The sequence below is a fragment of the Drosophila albomicans genome, chromosome 2R (genome assembly GCF_009650485.2).
Source record: "Drosophila albomicans strain 15112-1751.03 chromosome 2R, ASM965048v2, whole genome shotgun sequence".
Classification (NCBI taxonomy): domain Eukaryota; kingdom Metazoa; phylum Arthropoda; class Insecta; order Diptera; family Drosophilidae; genus Drosophila; species Drosophila albomicans.
This window is the reverse complement of record NC_047631.2, coordinates 1,344,723-1,357,390: the sequence shown is the minus strand read 5'-3', so window position 1 is coordinate 1,357,390 and position 12,668 is coordinate 1,344,723. Positions and strand designations below refer to the sequence as shown.

At 40.8% G+C, this 12,668-nt stretch overlaps 1 protein-coding gene across 2 annotated transcripts in view; it reads right to left on the bottom strand.

The window, feature by feature from the left end:
* LOC117573245 (leucyl-cystinyl aminopeptidase) overlaps positions 1-12,343 on the bottom strand; it is a 73,675-nt gene extending 61,332 nt beyond the window's left edge. Inside the window, exon 1 of one of the 2 annotated variants that reach the window (XM_034256304.2) lies at positions 12,242-12,343. The gene's annotated coding sequence lies outside the window, so the exon portion shown is untranslated. Of the gene's footprint in view, positions 1-10,961; positions 10,980-12,241 lie in introns of those variants that run through there. The other variant, XM_052007706.1, reaches the window with a different exon arrangement.
* Between the last annotated feature and the right edge of the window lie 325 nt (positions 12,344-12,668).

Genomic DNA, 12,668 nt, shown 5'->3' with positions numbered 1-12,668 from the left:
TACTTTGTGTAAACGCAAAATCTAATGGCGCAGCCGGTTAAAAAGTGTTAGTCAATAAAACAGTCGCCAACGAGTGCAGACGTGTTTTTATTTCACTTTGTGCTCCGGAAGACAACCAATTATATAAAAAAAAAAACCCCGATATCAATCAAGACAAACGGCGAAAAGACGCTTAGTGCGATGAAAAGTCGCAACTTACTTTTATTTTGTGTTTAAAACTAGTGCACTTTTGTAACTAATAATAATAAACATATAAAATCAACATAAAGTAAATAAGGTGATGAACCAAAGCGAGCTTCGGTCGCAGCGCCAACGTCAGCTAGACGAGCGTCGGCGCTCTCTTAGCAATGCATACTTCACTTTCGTGTCGACAGATGCAGACGAATCAGCAAAAACAAAAGCTTCTGCCGATCAACCGCGAGCGTTAACCCCAACACCGAAAAACGAACTCAAGCCTACTCTCAACGAAAGGGCGTACTCTCTCTCTCCGTCTGCGTTACCGACAGCGCAAAGCGAGGTAAGCGATAAATGTGTTTCCCCCCTTCCTTGCTTTGCCTCGCCCCAACTGCACACATGTCTGGCCACGGTTACTAGCACAGTGACGTCAGTTGCAACTGTAAATGCAATGACGACAACAACAACATCAGTTTCGTCTGTATACCCGATACTGTCGATCGTTCCACCTGCTGTGTCAGCTGAGTTTGCACTGACAAACGCACCAAGTAAAAAGCAAGGTTCGACCATACAGACTGGCATGGATCGCTACGTAAACATTAAAAGAAAACAAAGTCCACAAGGTTCGAAAATGGGTAACGTTGCAAAAATCAATCGGGCTTCCTCCGATCAAGGAACTATGCAGAACCCTAATACAGCAAATAGATTTGAAATTTTGGCTGACATCTCCAACGAAATGCCTTCTACAGTCACGGATGCGGACAAAAGCAAAGCGAAGCCGCCTCCGCTATACATCCGAGAGAAAAATTCTAACAACCTTGTGAACACAATTATCGATCTTATTGGTAAAGATAGCTTCCATGTAATCCCCTTGACTAAAGGAGACATTCATGAAACCAAGGTCCAAGTGAAAAGCGAAGAAAACTTCAGAAAATTTACGGAGCACCTAAACGCCAAGAAAAAAAGTTACTACACTTATCAGCTAAAAAGTAGCAAAGGACAACAAGTGGTCATAAAAGGCATCGAACCAGATGTTAACACTACTGAAGTAGAACAGGCACTAAAAGATAAAGGTTTCAACGTAAAAACCGTTATAAATATCCGCAATAGAAACAAGCAACCGCAACCTCTCTTCAAAGTGGAACTCGTCCCTGACTCCAAGGCCCTCAAGAAAAACGAAGTACATCCCATCTACAAACTTCAGTTCTTACTGCACCGCAGAATTACAGTCGAAGAGCCGCACAAACGTAATGGCCCGGTCCAGTGCGCAAATTGCCAAGAATACGGACACACTAAATCTTACTGCACACTCCGCTCTGTATGCGTAGCTTGCGGAGGACTGCATACATCTGCTGAATGTAAAGCACAAAAGGACCCAACCACTAAAAAATGTAGTAACTGTGGAGGAAACCACACCGCAAACTACAGAGGCTGTCCAGTATACAAGGAGCTAAAAAGTCGTATCAACCATAAAGTCTTAACAACGCGATCCCACAACGCACCATTAATACCCTCCAAACTCACGCCTGAAGTTTTCTTTTCGTCAGCAGCCAGGTCATCACTCGGTAGTTCCAACGTAACTAAAAACGTAAGCTTTGCAAGCGTTATAAAATCTAATCAGGCGAGCCCTGCTTGCAATGACCAATCACCACCTACAGTCCCTTACCAACCCATAGAGCACAAAGAATATAAAATGGAAACGATGATACTCAGACTGCAACAAAGCATGGAGGAATTCATTGCTTTTATGAGAACAACTGTTATATATACTGAAATTAAAAACTTTAAAATCTCTCCTCACTAACAATAATACTATCGTACATTATTATACTAATAATAATCTGGCAACTCTGTAATCACCAATTAGTTATACATACATATTTAATAAAGACAGTTCTTATGCACACATCACGCAACGCATACACAACATTATTGGCGACGAGGATGGGACTATATTTATTATCAGTATATATAACACATCTCCTCCCTAATTTAAGAGCGATTGTTAGTTTTTGATTTTCTAAAATATTTTGGCTGGAATCGGTTAACTCCTTGGCGAACTCGTGTGCTTTGGCGGACTGGTATTCCCGATGGACGTCGTACTGGTTGAACTTCCCTGGTCTGTTGGGTTACGGTTGCTGGTGTATCAGGTGCTTGTTTCTGAGCGGATGATGAGCTTAGCGGTTCATTTTGGTATTGAGATTCTGGACTTTTAGTAGGGATGTCAGGTACAAACCAGAAGTCGGTTGATTTGTCATCGTCGTTAACATTTGAGGATCTTGATTTGAGCTGATTATAATGACGTTTAACATAGCCACTTTTGGTGCGAACTATGTACATCATTTTCCCGACTGTACGATCAATTATTCCTTCAATCCACTTTTCTCCCCTTGAAAAGTTTCGAGTGAAGACCGGCTGATTAACTCTGTATTTGGTGTCTTCATGTTTGTGTTGCACAGGCTTCTCAAATATTTGGCTCAATAGTGTTCGAACTGGTCGACCGTGTATTAATTCCGCAGGAGTTTTTCCTTGGGCATTTGGTGTAAACCTGTAGGATGCGAGGTATTTGATCACTGCTTCTCGAACTGTCAATCCATCAGATAAATTTTTCTTTACAGAAAATTTGAAAGTCTGTACAAAACGCTCTGCCAATCCGTTGGATGCGGGGTGCTGTAGTAATGTGCTGTATTCCATTTTGTTTGCAAAATACTGCGAAGGCGTCAGCAGTAAATTGTGGTCCATTGTCACTTACTATTGTTTTTGGATATCCCTCAATTGCGAAGAGGATAGTGCTGCAATCGTGTGGACGGTTGTAGTAGACGGCATTTGAACTGCAAATGAAAATTGTGAGAAAGCGTCTACGCAAATTAGCCACATGGCGTCGAATATTGGTCCCGCGAAGTCAATGTGAATACGTTCCCAAGCTGTTGTTGCTTCCGGCCAACTATGATATTCTCTCGGCGGTGCTGGATTGTTGCATTTGCAAATGGTGCAAGAATTGACAAGATTTTTGATGTCTTGGTCAATGGTAGGCCACCAAACATGTTGCCTGGATAGCTGCTTCATACGAACAATGCCCCAATGTCCTTCGTGCAGGAGCTGCAGAATATGGGCGCGAAGATCGGCTGGTATAATTACACGACTGGCATCTGTGTGTAAGCAAAGTAGTTGTTGGTTAGTGGTGATTGCAAACCTACGATTGAAATATGGCAACAAATCGTTTTGACTCGGTTGAAGTTTTTCTAGCCAGCCTTTAGTGACGAATTGTAGGACTTGTTTGAGAACTTTGTCGTTGCTTAAGTGTTTGTGAATTGTGTCAGCATTAATTGGCGGTGACGATTCAAGAACCGTGTTGCAGGCTTCCTCTTCTTTGTCGAAGTCTGAGTCCATACCTACTGGAAGGCGTGAAAGAGCATCGGCGTTGCCATGTGCTGCTGTGGCACGATATTGAATCTCAAAGGTGTATGCCATAAGAATGATAACCCAACGTTGTAACCTATTTGATGTCATCGAAGGAAGATGCTTGCCAGGATTGAAAATAGTTACAAGCGGCTTGTGATCTGTAATCAACGTAAATTTTTTTCCATATAAATATTGGTGAAATCGTTTTACTCCAAAGATTATAGAAAGTCCTTCCTTTTCGATTTGGCTGTATTTCACCTGGTGCTTGTCTAAAGTTTTTGAAGCGAAAGCTATTGGTCTTTCTGTGCCGTCATGCTGACGGTGAGAAAGCACTACTCCAATACCAAAAGATGATGCATCAGTTGCAAGTATTAGCGGTAAATTTTCGTCAAAGTGGGCTAGTTGCGTTGCATTGATAATGTGCGACTTTAAATCCGTAAATGCTTGTTGTTGCTGAGGTCCAAACGTGTAATCTACGTTTTTTCTGCGAAGCTGGTTCATGGGAGCAGCCAATTGCGAATAATTTGGAATAAAGTTGCAATAGTAATTTACTTTACCCATAAATGCTTCCAATTGCTGCAGATTCTCAGGAGGTTTCAGTAGTTTAACCGCGTCTAGGCCTGAGCTGTCTGGAAGAATTCCATGTGCGCTAATTCTCCGTCCCAAATATTCAATTTCATCTTCGAAAAAGAAGCATTTCGCCATTTTGCATCTAATTCCATTTTCTTGAAGGATTGCTAGAACTTGGTCTATTCTCTTTAAATGTTCTTCGATGGTCGGCGCTGAGATGATGATGTCATCCAGATAATTTCCACAACCTTCTATCCCCTTTAGAAGTTGCTCTAAATATCTTTGAAAGATTGCTGGTGCGCTGGCTATTCCGTATGGAAGATGCTGATATTGGAAAAGCCCCAGCGGTGTGTTCACGACCATGATTTTCTTGGATTCCTCATCCAGTTCCATTTGTAGATAAGCGTCCTTGAGATCTATTTTGCTGAATTGCTTACCATGACGGATGATATGAAATTCCTTTGTAGGCAACGGATACTGTTCCACATCGATTTGTGCGTTTACTGCTTGCTTAAAGTCGCCACAAATCCGAATTGCTCCACCTGGTTTTGGTGCTAGAACAATTGGGGATGCCCAATTGCTGAACTTGATTGGTTTCCATATTCCGGCTTGTGTGAGCCTATCTGCTTCTGCCTTGAATTGCTCAATTTGTGCGAAAGGAATTTGGCGGCTTTTGTAAAATTTTGGTGTTGCTGACGATTTTAGGACTATGCTGGCTTTGAAGTCTTTGATAGCTCCCATTGCTGACTCAAATACGTCTTTATATTTTTTGCAGATGTCACTCACTTCGTTACTGCGCACTTCATTAATGTTCGACACTGGCATTATATCAAACCCGAATGTTTTGAATAAATCCATTCCGAAAAGATTGGTCGAATTTTCCGCATTTGCCACAATTATGATTATTTGTTTTTCATTTTTGCCACACAACAGTGTGCAGCTTTTTGATACGCAACAGTGTGCAGCTCTCCGAGTAACGGAATTGGTGTATGTCCGAACGCATCTAACACTCGCGAGCACTTGTGCAATACTGGTTTGTTTAAAAGCGCATATGTATTTGAATTAATTACAGAAGCCGTTGCTCCTGAGTCCATTTGAAATGAAATCACTTGTTTAAGTATTTCAAGATCAATGACTTTTTTGTTCATTTCACTTTTTACTACGCCTGTAATACTGTTCACTGCTTCTATCGCTTCTATTTCGTTTGTTTCGCTTTTGTTTTGTCTTTGGCCTTGGAATCTATTTCGCAACTGTGTTTTGTCTTGCTTTGACATACAGACGACAGCTATATGTCCTTTTCTACCGCACTTATGGCATTCAGCATCGCGAAACTTGCACTTCTTTTTTTTGTGAGAATGTCCACAACCCGAGCACGATTTTAATGCGTTTTTGTTTGAGCTGGTAACTCTCGAGTTCTTTGAATACGCGTTTACTGCATTAAGTGGAATATTTTTTTCAACATTTTCTTTCAGCGTTGCTACGGTTTTTGTCGTTGTCTCATAGCCGCGTAAATCGGCTACCCACTCTCTATGTGTTTGTGAATGTTGCATTCCTCTTTTGAAGAATTCGTACCGAGCTGCCACAATGTGTCGTTTCGTTGTGAAATGATCTGTGAGCTTGTCTGTGAGTTGTTTGTATGTATACGTGTTCAAATTGTTACTGCCGAACAGATTTTTTAAGAGTTCAAATATTGTTACACCACACCACGAAAGAAAATAAGCTTTTTGTTTTTGATCTGCACTGACCGAATATGCGTTAAAGTGCTGCGATAATTGTTCGAGATATGACTCCCAATTTTGTATTTCTTTGTCAAATACATGAAATGTAGGACAGAGAGATTCACCCGCGTGGCTTGAATCACTCACACTTGGAGCTGCGTTCTTTTCTAATACTGCCTGCATCCAATTGCGTTGCTGATCTAATATCGCTGTTGTAAATTCTTGCTGTTGAGCAAGAATTGCTTGTATTAAGTTGTCATCTGCCGGCATCTTGATGAATATCAACGACTACGCGACACGATTCACTTTTATTTTTTTTTATTTTTCTCCTCGTCGCCAATAATGTTGTGTATGCGTAAGCATGTGCTTTGCGTGATGTGTGCATAAGAACTGACTTTATTAAATATCTATCTAGCAATCCTTCAGGAAAATGGAATTAGATGCAAAATGGCGAAATGCTTCTTTTTCAAAGATGAAAATTGAAAATTTGGGACGGAGAATTAGCGCACATGGAATTCTTCCAGACAGCTCAGGCCTAGACGCGGTTAAACTACTGAAACCTCCTGAGAATCTGCAGCAATTGGAAGCATTTATGGGTAAAGTAAATTACTATTGCAACTTTATTCCAAATTATTCGCAATTGGCTGCTCCCATGAACCAGCTTCGCAGAAAAAACGTAGATTACACGTTTGGACCTCAGCAACAACAAGCATTTACGGATTTAAAGTCGCACATTATCAATGCAACGCAACTAGCCCACTTTGACGAAAATTTACCGCTAATACTTGCAACTGATGCATCATCTTTTGGTATTGGAGTAGTGCTTTCTCACCGTCAGCATGACGGCACAGAAAGACCAATAGCTTTCGCTTCAAAAACTTTAGACAAGCACCAGGTGAAATACAGCCAAATCGAAAAGGAAGGACTTTCTATAATCTTTGGAGTAAAACGATTTCACCAATATTTATATGGAAGAAAATTTACGTTGATTACAGATCACAAGCCGCTTGTAACTATTTTCAATCCTGGCAAGCATCTTCCTTCGATGACATCAAATAGGTTACAACGTTGGGTTATCATTCTTATGGCATACACCTTTGAGATTCAATATCGTGCCACAGCAGCACATGGCAACGCCGATGCTCTTTCACGCCTTCCAGAAGGTATGGACTCAGACTTCGACAAAGAAGAGGAAGCCTGCAACACGGTTCTTGAATCGTCACCGCCAATTAATGCTGACACAATTCACAAACACTTAAGCAACGACAAAGTTCTCAAACAAGTCCTACAATTCGTCACTAAAGGCTGGCTAGAAAAACTTCAACCGAGTCAAAACGATTTGTTGCCATATTTCAATCGTAGGTTTGCAATCACCACTAACCCACAACTACTTTGCTTACACACAGATGCCAGTCGTGTAATTATACCAGCCGATCTTCGCGCCCATATTCTGCAGCTCCTGCACGAAGGACATTGGGGCATTGTTCGTATGAAGCAGCTATCCAGGCAACATGTTTGGTGGCCTACCATTGACCAAGACATCAAAAATCTTGTCAATTCTTGCACCATTTGCAAATGCAACAATCCAGCACCGCCGAGAGAATATCATAGTTGGCCGGAAGCAACAACAGCTTGGGAACGTATTCACATTGACTTCGCGGGACCAATATTCGACGCCATGTGGCTAATTTGCGTAGACGCTTTCTCACAATTTTCATTTGCAGTTCAAATGCCGTCTACTACAACCGTCCACACGATTGCAGCACTATCCTCAATCTTCGCAATTGAGGGATATCCAAAAACAATAGTAAGTGACAATGGACCACAATTTACTGCTGACGCCTTCGCAGTATTTTGCAAACAAAATGGAATACAGCACATTACTACAGCACCGCACCCCGCATCCAACGGATTGGCAGAGCGTTTTGTACAGACTTTCAAATTTTCTGTAAAGAAAAATTTATCTGATGGATTGACAGTTCGAGAAGCAGTGATCAAATACCTCGCATCCTACAGGTTTACACCAAATGCCCAAGGAAAAACTCCTGCGGAATTAATACACGGTCGACCAGTTCGAACACTATTGAGCCAAATATTTGAGAAGCCTGTGCAACACAAACATGAAGACACCAAATACAGAGTTAATCAGCCGGTCTTCACTCGAAACTTTTCAAGGGGAGAAAAGTGGATTGAAGGAATAATTGATCGTACAGTCGGGAAAATGATGTACATAGTTCGCACCAAAAGTGGCTATGTTAAACGTCATTATAATCAGCTCAAATCAAGATCCTCAAATGTTAACGACGATGACAAATCAACCGACTTCTGGTTTGTACCTGACATCCCTACTAAAAGTCCAGAATCTCAATACCAAAATGAACCGCTAAACTCATCATCCGCTCAGAAACAAGCCCCTGATACACCAGCAACCGTAACCCAACAGACCAAGGAAGTTCAACCAGTACGACGTCCATCGGGAATACCAGTCCGCCAAAGCACACGAGTTCGCCAAGGAGTTAACCGATTCCAGCCAAAAGATTTTAGAAAATCAAAAACTAACTATCGCTCTTAATTTAGGAAGGAGATGTGTTATATATACTGAAATTAAAAACTTTAAAATCTCTCCTCACTAACAATAATACTATCGTACATTATTATATTAATAATAATCTGGCAACTCTGTAATCACCAATTAGTTATACACACATATTTAATAAAGTCAGTTCTTATGCACACATCACGCAACGCATACACAACAACCATGCAAAGTCTGATGACAAATCAAAATATTTTGATTCAGATGCTCCAAAACACTCTTTCAAAATAATCAATGGCTCCCCTACGCATTGCACTGTGGAATGCCAACGGCGCTCCACGGCACAAAATTGAGTTAGCACAATTCATGAATGACAATGAAATCGACGTAATGCTACTAGCAGAAACCCACCTTACCAACAAATACAATTTCCAAATCCGAGAGTATTTGTTCTACAGTACAAATCATCCTGATGGAAAGGCCCATGGAGGCACTGGAATACTGATTAAAAACCGCATTAAACACCACTTCCACAATGCGTTTGCAACTAGCTATCTGCAAGCCACATCTATCATTATACAGTTGGATTGTCACAATATAACACTAGCCGCGGTATACTGTCCTCCTCGCTTTACGATATCCGAAGCCCAATTTATTGACTACTTCAACTCGCTAGGCAACTACTTTATAGCAGCAGGAGACTATAACGCTAAGCACACGCACTGGGGATCTCGCCTCGTGTCCCCGAAAGGAAGACAGCTGTATCAAGCAATTATAAAACTTAGCAACAAGCTTGACTGCGTTTCCCCTGGTTCACCAACTCACTGGCCTAGTGATCCAAGAAAATTGCCAGACTTGATTGACTTCGCAGTTACAAAAAACATCCCACGTAATCTGATTAGCGCCTGTTCTCTACCGGATCTATCATCAGACCACTCGCCTGTACTCTTTGGCCTAAACCAACAGCCAGTTAGTAATGACAACCCCGTCATGCTAACCTCTAACAGCACAAACTGGCTCAAATTCAAAAAATACATAAGCTCACACATTGAACTTACACCACGGCTAACCGACGAAGATGACATCAAAAGAACCGTAAACAATATCGAAACAGTTTTGGTTTCAGCGGCTCGAATCGCAACACCACGTAGGCAAAATATAACACATAACACCAAGCACACGAATGCAGAAATAGAGCAGTTAGTTCTGGCAAAGCGTCGCTCCCGGCGCGAATGGCAATTATCTCGATCGCCATCTGCAAAACAACAGTTAAAAGAAGCTTCACGTCGACTCACCCAGGCTCTACGACAAGAAGAAGACAGATCCATACAGCGCTATATAGAGCAACTATCTCAAAATTTCCACTTTGGAAAGCTCACTCAACACTGAGCGCACCAACAGTAACGGTTACGCTAATACGGACCCCTGCAGGTTGCTGGGCCCGAAGCGACAAAGACCAAGCCGACACATTCGCTGCCCACCTTCAAAATGTTTTCCAGCCAAATCCAGTAACAAACCTGCCTAATATACGTTTACAAACAGATGTAGACTTCCCTATTGCCGAACCAATTGGATTTCGAGTATGCGAAGTCATAAAAATTATAAAAGAGCAGCTGAAACCGCGAATATCTCCGGGCTGCGATCTAATAACACCAAAAATGCTTACTGAACTCCCACTATGTGCTGTTGGTACCATATGCCAACTCTTCAACGCGATGACAAGAATCGGCTGCTTCCCGAAGAGGTGGAAAAAGTCAATCATCATAATGATACCAAAGCCAGGAAAAGACCACACTCTCACCTCCTCATACAGACCAATAAGCCTACTTTCGTGTCTATCAAAACTCTTTGAGAAATGCCTTTTAACCCGTATCATACCATACTTAAGAAGACATAATAGTATCCCAGCACATCAATTCGGTTTTCGCGATAGGAATGGAACTATCGAACAGGTGAACCGCATAACATCAGAAATTCGAACAGCATTCGAGAATAGGGAGTACTGTACTGCGGTATTTTTGGACGTCTCTCAAGCATTCGACAGAGTATGGCTTGACGGCCTAATGCACAAAATCAAAATAATGCTCCCTAATAGCACGCATAAACTCTTGAAGTCATATCTTTACAACAGGATATTTGTAGTGAGATGCAATACCGTCATGTCAGCTGAACATAATATCGAAGCTGGTGTTCCTCAAGGCAGTGTTCTCGGGCCGACTTTATATCTACTCTACACTTCTGATATCCCTACGAGTAGACAACTGACTATGTCTACGTTTGCCGACGACACCGCGATCCTTAGCCGATCTAAATTTCCACAACAAGCTTCAGCGCAACTTGCGACCCATCTAGACGCTGTAGAGAAATGGCTCTCAGACTGGCGTATAAAAGTAAATGAGCAAAAATGTAAACACGTAACTTTTACCTTAAATAGACGAAATTGCCCCAACCTTACACTAAACAACACCGTGCTTCCCCAATCAGATGAAGTAACGTATCTTGGCGTACATCTCGACAGACGGCTCACCTGGCGCACGCACATTGAAGCTAAAAGAACTCACCTAAGGCTGAAGGCAAACAGTCTGCATTGGCTTATAAACTCCCCCCTTAGTCTGGATTACAAGGTCCTGCTCTATAACTCCGTTCTGAAACCAATCTGGACTTATGGCTCTCAGTTGTGGGGGAGCGCCAGCAACAGCAACGTAGAGATCGTGCAGAGAGCCCAAGCAAAGATCCTTAGAACTATCACCGGGGCACCGTGGTACGTTCGGAGTGAAAACATTCAGAGAGACTTGAATATACTTCCCGTCCGAGATGAAATAGCACAACACATGGAAAATTACTACATCAAGCTGTCGAACCATCCAAATCACCTTGCTAGAGCACTAACATTAGTATGCAGCCGTTCCCGCCTTCGTCGTAACGACCGTCCCATCCAGCGACAATTACTAGGACCGCCTACCATAAATACAGTTTAAGAAACTGTTAGAATAATGTAGTATTTTTAAGATTTAAACACATTTTGTTAGTCTCGTAAGAGAAGATTCAAAATATAAAACATACAGTAATAAAAAAAAAAAAAAAAAAAAAAATAAAACAGTCGTGACTAAACTAAAATCATTGTGTACCCATAAGCAACTCTTATACAAAGCAATCAAAAAAAAAAAAGAAACAAATAACATCATGGCCGTTGAACTATCAGTATCACATTTAAGCCAATGTTTAAATCAAGTGAAGCGTGGATCATTCGATATTGGCGCAGAAAATCTATCAGCATTTGTGAAAAGAATCGATTTTATTTTATCCTTATATACAAGAAGATGGGTCCGGCGAAACAGTGTTAACTTTAGAGCTATCGGACTGCAACTCTATGGAGACATTGAGGATCGCATAGATCACTCAACCTAACAACTGGGTGGCACTCAGAGCATAACTCATCGAGGAATTCAAAACTCAGACAATCTACGAGGAACTGTTACGTCGTCTGTATAACACCAAATGTAATGAAAATAATCGAAATAATAATAATCGACTGTTTCGGGATTCTATCATAAATGAAAGCTAGTATTTTCACATTTATTTTGTCGCACTGCCACATTGCAAGAGTTCATTATATTTTCTTTATTTGATAATTCTGGTTTTAGTTACGCATACAATACGGACTCAATATTTTTATATACTTTTCTTTAATTGACACAAGTGTACTTCACAACAACAATAATACCTTTTGCGTTCAAATAAAATTTATGTATATTTCATGTTTTTTATAATAACTTAACATTTCATACTTGTGTATTTTAATAAAGTAATTATAATATACTGTACAATACTGTTTTTTTACCTTTACTTGAATACGGCGCATAAGACGAGTGTAACTTATCAACGAGAAGAAAATCTGAAACTAAATTATAGCACCATTCTCAAGCATAATACGTTTTGACATGCAATAGCATGTACATGTGTACGGAACATATCTATGTATATGTGTACACATGTACAAATAGACTTTTACAACACAATGAACAATTTAATGTTCGTAAGTGTGTCCAATTAAACTTAATTCTCACATCTCAGCAAAAAATTGGATGATCATTGAAGACGGCAATCATCGGGAAGAGACTTTTCCGACTCTATTCGAAGAAAAAAAAATTGACTGCTGCATGATTCCAAAACAAGTATAAAACTACTCAAGTGTATGAATAAATTGAGATGAACAATAACAAAATATAGAGCAATCTCAAATTAATCATGTGGTTGACTACTCGATA